We start from the raw sequence: 9,796 nt of genomic DNA, 5'->3' as shown, positions 1-9,796 counted from the left end.
TAAGATGATATCATTATCATATATCATCGTAGGATTGATTGGGATTAGTTTAATAAAAATAATAATAATTTATAATTAATTTAATAATTAAATCTTTATTGATGTATCATTATGTGTCATCATTTATTCATACATTGGCATATTACGTTGAAATTTTAGCCTAAGCGATCCTTTATAATCAATAAAAAGCATTAATCGTTAATTAATTAATAGCTTCATCTAATAAAAAATAATTTTAATGTAAAATAAAATATCAAAATTTTATATATTTTTAAAAATTAAAATAATTAATCAGTGAATAAATTTTAATAGTATACCTTAAAATTACAATCAATAATAATTTGAAATATTAAAAACGGCAAAACTTTCGAGATAATGTTTTGGAAAAAAAATAATTCACGAGATAAAACACTCCCAAGATTAATTGCTCAAATAAGGTGAAATCCACAGTGTTGGCCGTAGGTCGCCATGTCTTCCGGGCGACCTACTAGGTCGCCATGTCTTCCCCGCGAGCTACAAGAGATAGCATGTGCCATGCACGTCCCAACACGTTGGGCATCCGAGGCCATCCGACCGAGGCTATCCGAGAGCATCAGAGGCCATCCGAGAGCATCCGAGGCCATCCGAACGAGCTATGCGAGGGCATCCGAGCGAGATATGCAAGGGAATCCGAGGGCAGCCGAGCGATGGTAGGTCGCCCAGAGTGCATGGCGACCTACAAGGTCGCCCGGAGGGCATGGCGACCTATGTGTTGGGACGTGCATGTGCCATGCAACACGTTCATTCTCTCTGTTTGAGCAAGGGTAGGTCGCCCGGAGTGTATGGCGACCTACAAGGTCGCCCGGAAGGCATGGCGACCTATGGCCAACACTGTGGATTTCACTCTATTTGAACAATTAATCTTGGGAGTGCATTAGCTCGTGAATTAATTTATTTCAGAACATTATCTCGAAAGTTTTGCCTATTAAAAACAGATACTCTAATTTAAGGAAATGTATTATCGTGAATCAATATTTGATGACACGTGATGATGTGAAGCAATAATTACCAATATCTTATTATGTAATATTATGTTACCTTAGTAATGTGACATTTTGACTGATTTAATTATACTCAAATTTTAATAATTGGTTCATTTTACTATAAATATAATATCATAATTTAGAAATAAATTTATATTATATAAATAAAGTATCAAATTCTTTTAAATAGAATATATAAAAAATTAAGTTGCAATAATTATTTTAATTGATTGTAACGCCCTGACCCGTATCTGACCTAGATACGACTTTGAAGTGTCACATTGACTTTTCAAATACTTTGACTCATATAAAATGCGATTAAAACTTGACAATAAAAACAAAACTTAATAAAACATAGTTAAAATACATATCATAGCATCTATGATTTACACATGTTTAGTATATGCCAACAATTTACACATAATTAATTCACATATTGTTTAATTTACTCTTATTTGATATCATTCGGAGATATGTTGTCATGCCCTTGCTTATTCGACTTACTCCTCAGATCTATTTGAACCTACGTGCGAAATCATCACACGCTAAATCTTTGGCTTAATGATGCATAATGAGTATAATAAAGAAATAAAACATTTATGAAGATTTTTCAAAAGAAACATGAAGTACAAAACCACCATACTCTTCCTAACTTATACATATATTATTAAACATTGATTAATTTATATCTATTTGACATTTGATTATACATTTCCTTGAAAACATTACATATAGAAACTAATAGACATTTCATGAACATTTTATATTATTACTCACTTTCAAATTATATCAATTTACTTTATTAGCCCAACGTATATTACTGAGAACTCAAGGTATGTGAGCACATTGAGGTTATGCACAAAATGAAGTCACCACTGCTAATATAATTTGCACCGAAGTGCCACATATAATATGCACCGAAGTGCCACATAGATTTGTCCCGAAGGACCACGTAGAATTTGTCCCGGAGGACCACGTAGAAATTTGTCTCGAAGGACCGCGTAGAATTTTCGACTCTTGGCATACCAACTATACCCCTAATTCTCATAAAATATACTTTGGACTTATTCCATATAATTATTTCACATTTATTATTCAAGTATCATTTATTCACATAGACATTTTCACGTAGCATTATCCAAATTTATCATTCATTCACATAAAACTTGTTATCATAGTAGTTCATTTCACATAGCACACATTCACTTAACACATATTCATATATATCATACAATCTTACATTGGCTTAGTTCAAAATCATTTATTGTTTTCCATATAAATCATTCACATAATCAATATATTTAAAATATTTCACATGTGATCAAAAGAGCTCAACATATAAAATAGTTTGGGTAATTCATATCCAAAATCATTCAAAGAAATCATTTAACAAAACATGATAAAATATATAATAAAACAATTTAAAAACAATTTCTTTCCAAATCAACTAAGGTTGACTCATCGCAAGTCTTTCTCATTTCATACTTTGAAAGCATAAATAAAATGCACTCATCTTTGCCTCACGTAAGTCTTTTTTCTTTCGATCAATTTCTTACTATGCCGATTCTTTCGTTACTCTTTCGATCCAAATCTACACATTAATACGTCAAAGATCAATACCAAATTTAATTACTAATATTCAATTAACACTTGCATAAACGGAATGAAAACTCCTAATTTAACATTTCAGAATTAATAGTATCGGTACCCCTTCTACTGTACAAATACTTATCTTCTATGGTATCGATACCCACTTCAGTATCGATACCATTTTGGCATTCTGGAAATTTCATTTTCAATTATATTATGGATACCATACCCTTGGTATCGATACCTACACATCAATATCGATATTACTTCAATCAATATCGATACTATTCATCCGATTTATACATTTCCTTCAATTTAACCTTATATTATCGGTATTGTTCTTCTAGTACCGATACCCTTACCCAGATTTCATTTATTTCATTTTGAATTTTTCTCACAATTCACCTAAATCTCATACTTTAATCACTTATCCCACACAACTTATATCCATTAATCCACTTTAATTTCCTGCTAAAAGTCCATAATGCTCTTTCATTCTTCAATTTTTGATAACAAGTCCTAGACAAAATTTTCTAAATCAGTCTTTAAACTTTTCAATTTATCAAAATTAAGTTACTAAGTTTTCAATCCTTACACTTTAGTCACTAACCGATGTTTGGGGTATTGCTTTGATCACTCTATAAATCATAGCAGAACTTGTTTAACTTATTGAAGCAGAATTTTATTGATTATTTTGCCTTACAAGAAGGGATTTTACACAGTGATTAGATAAACTTGGTGAGTAATTATATTTAATCTTTTATCTACAATTAAGATTGGACCTATCCGAGACTTGATTTATAGTATTTTTTTAAAAGAGAGATCCAGGTTGAAATCCTAGTATCTACAACCTCCTTTCCGTATGCACGAGCTACAACCTCGTTCCCACCGAGGGACTGGAGGCATCACATCTTCGACATGGTGTAATCCATAGCATCTACAAGGAAATCTGCAACAACAAATTATGCATTAAAAACACAAGGGATCGACCTAGTTGCTATATCTTTGTTATTCGGATTCGGATTGAGTTGTGGGCATCGGAAACACATCAATGGAACAGCTCACCTGCATCTTCCTTGGTAAAGCAGAGAGGAGGGGTAATTCTAAATACATTGCCATAAAATCCACCTTTCCCAACCAATACTCCGATGTCTACAGTAAGTTGTTGAAGCAAGTATCATATAGTGTGGGGATTTGAGTAAATTGAAGCAAGTATTTAATGTGGGGATTTGAAGAATCCTCACCTTTCATTTTGGCCATTACATGAACTGTTTCGAGCTTTGCAGGAGTCTTAAGCTTGTGTTCGGTTACAAATTCGACTCCAAGCATCAATCCTCTCCCTCTTACATCCCCGATAACTGTCTACATTTGTACAATCAGGCAATCAGCAATGCCGGTTACGATGAGCTTAATGATACCAAATTGAAAGATGTCTGATGCGTAAGATCATATTTATCTTTTAGTGCAGTTAGTCTCTCTTTCAAATAAGATCCCAAAATTCATGCATTGTCCTGAAGCTTCTCTTTCGATTACTTTCAGGATGGCTAACCCTGCTGCTGTACATACAGGGTTTCTCCCCAAAGGTATTGAAGTAACTTCGGCAGGTCAATACCTCTGCAATCTCAGGAGTGGTTACCACAACCCATAGGAATGCCATTTCCAATGCCCTGTCAACATACAATGCAGCTGCAAGTGAATGCCCAAGCCGCACAAAAACAAACCTCGGTGTGTGCTTTTCATGCTGAAAATGCATAACCCAAGCTCGACAACACTAGAGCGGTTCTATAGCTACGAGTAGGTCGGAAAATGCTGCAATTACCGTAAGATAACAGTAATATCCGGCAAAGGGAATTAGCTAGAAGCCTAGAACAATTTATAAGGAAGAAAATTAACCTTCGCCATTGTGACATGTCAGGAACAACTCCATGATTATCAAATCCCCAGAAATGGCTTCCTGTGCGCGCAAACCCAGCCTGAACTTCATCGGCAATGCAAAGGCCTCATGCTTTCTTTATAGTGCTATAAGCAGCAGGCAAGTAACCTGGGGCCAATTCTATAACTCCACCAACTCCCTGTCAATGATAACATAAAACGAATGTTAACAGTCTTAACTATAACATCATGATAAGTCACTCGGACTCGAGTGTGAGTATCGGTCACTGGCATGCTTCCCACCCAGATATGTCCCAGTCCCAGTATTCATCGGACATAGTTGCATTGAGAAAAAGGAAGAGACGGAACAACATAGATCATGAAATCTGATAAGAGGAAATGAAAAATGAAGGTGATGGTGGATATGGGTGATGCCTGTATAGCTTCAGAAATGAAACCAGCAATGTTTCCGGAAGCTCCAAACTGGATAACATCTTGGACATCTTTTGCATACTTCTGTCCTTCAGAACCAAATACACCTCGGTATGGATCTGGGTTTATGGCATGATGAACTCCACTCTGATGAACACACTTAGAATATTAGCCATAAGTTTGACTATGGATCAAATTTCTAAATCCGTGATGAGCATGTAAGCCTATGCATGGTCTACGTATCAAATATGATTGCAAATAACATCAGGATACGTCTGTGTACTAAAGATGCTAAAATTACATATTTTTAGCAATTTCGTGGTAAATTCTCTTCACAAAACATGATAGCGAAAACCGACAAAGTTTTCTTCAGGAACCAAGCAATGATGGGATGTAAATTTCACATAAAACGTTCATTCCATAGTAAAATAACGTTGGGTCATAATCAAAATGAAACCAATAAAACAAGGTTCACATAACATCAAGCCATAATCACCACCTACTCCTTTTATTTCACTTTCAACTATTTTAATCACAAATTGATATCTACTTTAATAATTAAATGACGTCCAAGGAACGAAAACAGCATAGAATAAAATAAACTATGCAACGTACCTGAATAACATTGAACTTCCAGTTACTTTGGGCAGTGGCTCCCATGGTGCCTGCTGCATTCCCGTGATACGCATTCCTCAATGATATTATGTCATGGCATCCGGTATATAATCTCGCCATCATCATCGCCAACTCGTTAGCCTCTGTCCCTGAATTTGAAAAGAATACAACCTGCACAAGCAAAGAGAACAATTTGAACCTGCAGATATGGCCAGAACTGAACATATTTCACCCAATAAAGTAACTGTACAGATTATAAACAATGGAAAAACAATGGGTGCTCCTATTTTCATGTACATATTTTTATTCAATCCAAATACAAGTGTTCCTAATGAAAGAAAAGCTGTCAAAAGTTCAAAAACATTGAGAGTTCGATAATTAGAATACGTAGGATAGAGTAAAAGACCTTGAGATTGCCAGGCAACTTGTTGGCAAGGGCCTCAGCGAAATCAGCGACGGTTCGGTTCAGATAGAGGATCGTCGAGTGTTGCAAGCGCTTGGCTTGTTCAATGATGGCATTGACCAGGTCGGGATGACAATGACCGCAGCACACCGTGGCTATCCCGCCAAATGCATCTAGGTATCTTCTCCCCTTTCATCGAACAAATAATCCTCCCATCCACTATGTTCAGCTACACAAAGAAAACACAGAATCATTACTTTTAATATTTTACAATGGAATCCACAGTTTAAAACAACACAATATTTAAACAAAAAACAAATATTTTTTCCAGATTAAACTTTATACAGTTCAATGAATCTGAGAATTGCAGCCAAATAAATCCTAAATTATTGCACTAGTGACTAATTCTTTGTAATATTTTTAAAGGACAGTCCGATTGTCAAAACTCAAAAATTTCCGTGTACATTTCAAAAATCCATAGATATCATTTCCTTCCGTTTTCTATTAATTAATTACTACAAACATCTCAAACTATAATTCAAATTTTAAATTGATCTTAAATTTCAAAAAATATATATACAGTTGAATTTCAAAATATCGACAAGCTCTCTCCGTCAGCTTACCCAGTCTCTTGACTCTTGAGCCTTAAATGCCAGTTCGAATCTGATAGATACAATAATATTTTTCGGTACATGATTGATCCAATAATATTTTCATTATTTTGGACAATTTCAAGGTTTTAGAGTTCAGGGCCAAATTAAAATTTGAGCATTAATTTAATATCGTTCACCGAATTAATCCTTTTTTTTAAAGAAACTCACTGGTTTGTTGTACAAGTAGAACATGGATGGGTTAAGATACTCCTTGCGTTTGGAGAGGATCTCAGCGGCGGAGGGACCGGTGTAAGGCAGCGGAGAGTAATCAAAGGAAGGCATTTTGGGAACCATAACAGCCTCCTTTTGAGCCGCTAGAGAGAAGCACCGTCGCCACTGATGAGAGTACTTAGTTTCCGAAAATCGCCTCGTCGCCTGAATGAATCTCTGCATCTTTTGGGAGGCAAAAAGAATAAGTTTCGAAAATATAGGACTGTGTTTGGGCAGTTAAGTAAGGAATGGCAATTGGAATAAGGAAGAAAAGCTCGAGGGAAAGCTTATATAGCAAAATGGAGTTCTGCTGACGTGTGATTGAGTTTAGTTTGTTTTTCTGGAGCGTAACGTTATTTGACAAAAGTACCCCCTCTTGTCTTTAAAATTACACCTATTATAAGTCATCTTTCGTTGTTAAGAGAGATGTTAATCGGATGAGGCGGATGTAAGATGTTCCTCCATACTTATTTTGTCATGAATTTTTAATTTTATTTTTGCCTCACAATCTGTTGTGAATATAAACTCAAAACTATTTTGTTCTACGATTTGTAAGATTAAAATTAGGTCTTAGTATTTATGTGAGTCCTTAAATTTTATCTAACTCTCATTATATATGTCCTTCGGTAATTCCGGTCAAACTGTACATAGTTAACTTTCATTGGGACATAATTTCTTTCACGGATAATGTTAATATTGTATCTGACTCGGTGACACTTGTGGTCTCAAGTAATGTTGTATCTACATCTCTTATTCTGAATAATAGAACCTATGTTTCTCTTAATATAAGTTCTCATGAGGCATCGCTGGTGGAGCAGGAGATGCTTAATAATACTCTTGGTCTCTCGAGCTCGTTCACCTTAGCGAAGCAACTTTGTGACGGTGTTGACACTTCGATGAGTTTAGACCTACGAGTTCGTTTCATTTAGGTGCATTTGGACCTTCGGGTTCGTCTACCATAGCAGAGCGGTTCCGCATTAGTATGACACTTTGGTCGGCGTCAATTCATGGTTTTGAGTTCGAGTTTTTTCAAGCTTAAATTTAATATATTTTTTTAGCTTTTTCGAGCTTCAATTCATGGTTTCGAGTTCGAGTCAAACTTGAAAATTTTAGGCTCATAATTTGTTGAGTTGAGTTGAGCTCCATTTTAGAGTTTTCAAGTCGAGTTTAGCTCAACAATACTCGAGCTCAACTCGACTCGTTTACAGTCTTATACGTAACGAGTATATCTAAATAACGAGAATCAAAAAGTCACATTTTTAATAGGTTAAGGTGGTTATAAAGTAGTATTCATTCAATACATTTTTAATGTATTGAACCTAAGATCATTAGGGAGAATAATACTTTCCTTAATCACTGAAGTCACTTAGGGGGTGTTTGGATCAAGGAATGTGAGATTCCCATGGGAATGAAATCCACATTCCCATGTTTGGTTGGTCATGAATCTCATTCCCGGTAATGTTTTATTACCAATAGTAGATTTTTTTGGGTATATTACCGGGAATGTCATTACCTCCATTTTCTTAGGTATTGTTGGATTACCGACGTTTTGGACTAAAATGCCCTTAATTTTTTTTCTTTTCAAAAATATCATTCTTCTGTCATTGAATAATAAAAATTCTACGAATGTTAAATTACAAATTTATCCTTAAACTATTTTAGATTTACAAAAAAATCTGTAATTAAAATTTTATATGAAGTTTAGAGGTTAAAATAAAATTTTACTCTTTCATTAAACTTTTTTTATATTTTTAATTTTGTAAAAAATATATATAAATTTTATGAATTTAATTTTTTTAAAGAAAATATGTAAATATTTTCCAACTTGTTAAAAAAACAAATATATAATAAGGACAATTTGGTCAAATATACATTTCAATAATCTTTTATTCTTTAACCAAACACGGTAATCTTACATTCCTGCTAAACCAACCGAACACAAAATACAACATTCCCAGTAATCCTATTCTCTGGTAATCTTACATTCTCACTGGTAATCTTATATTCCGTAAACCAAACGCGCACCTTTAAGGAATTCAATCAAAATATAGTATTGTCTAATAGTTAAATTTGAGTTCAGTTCTTATAAATATGACTTAATTACTAATTATAGTTTCATTTTATAACAATTATTTTGTAGTGTCCAAACATGTAGATTTATAAATTTGTTTTTAATATAATTGGTGTATTGAATTGAAAATGAATCAAATTGGTTTGATTTCAATCATATATGGTTCAATAATTGAAAATAAAAGGGAATATCCGTTTCACTTCTGAAATGCTAATTTAATCAGTTATTAGTCAGCAATGCACTAATTTTGATGAATAATTAGTTTAGCATATAATATAATAGGCCATGACGATGACGAGAGGCTGTCCACATCACACATCACTACTCTCTTGCATATGTTTAGCCGTGTCGGACTTCCACATTTCTCACCTTTTATATGTAGTTTAGAATCTTAAGATTCATTATTACAATAATTTTTTTATTAATAAACTACATATTCAGTCACCTAATTATTCATATTACTTCATTTTATTTATTCAATTATTTTTTTAAATCATATATAATATTACGTGTTGATTTTATTTTGATCACTCAATGTTAAAAAAATAGTTATAATATTGATTGTTATCATAAGATAATAAAACATCATCATTGAAAAAAATAAAAAAAATATATCAACAATTCTACTAATTTTTAAACGGTGGATGATAAAAAAGAAATAAAAACAAAATGAAACCAAAATGTAACGTTATTTATCTATTTAATTTTAATCATCAAATTTAATTAGATCATTGATTTAAAAATATATAAAGTTTTTATATTGTGTAAATGAATCGTAATTCATATAGATAAAACCCATTAATACAATATAAATTTTTTAAATTTTACATATTTTTTAATTAAATCATTAACATTTTGTTTTGATATCAATTAAATAATTAATCATTAATTGATTAACGATTATAACGCATGATAAATTAAAAAATAA

General features: G+C 33.1%; 1 pseudogene; it reads right to left on the bottom strand.

Moving 5' to 3' along the window:
• Window positions 1-3,456: 3,456 nt before the first annotated feature.
• LOC120218326 lies at window positions 3,457-6,995 on the bottom strand (annotated as a pseudogene).
• Window positions 6,996-9,796: the final 2,801 nt, after the last annotated feature.

The sequence above is a fragment of the Hibiscus syriacus genome, unplaced genomic scaffold, assembly GCF_006381635.1.
Source record: "Hibiscus syriacus cultivar Baekdansim isolate YM2019G1 unplaced genomic scaffold, ASM638163v2 tig00110195_pilon, whole genome shotgun sequence".
NCBI classification, from domain to species: domain Eukaryota; kingdom Viridiplantae; phylum Streptophyta; class Magnoliopsida; order Malvales; family Malvaceae; genus Hibiscus; species Hibiscus syriacus.
The sequence above is the reverse complement of the archived record's forward strand: the minus strand, read 5'-3'. Positions and strand labels throughout refer to the sequence as shown.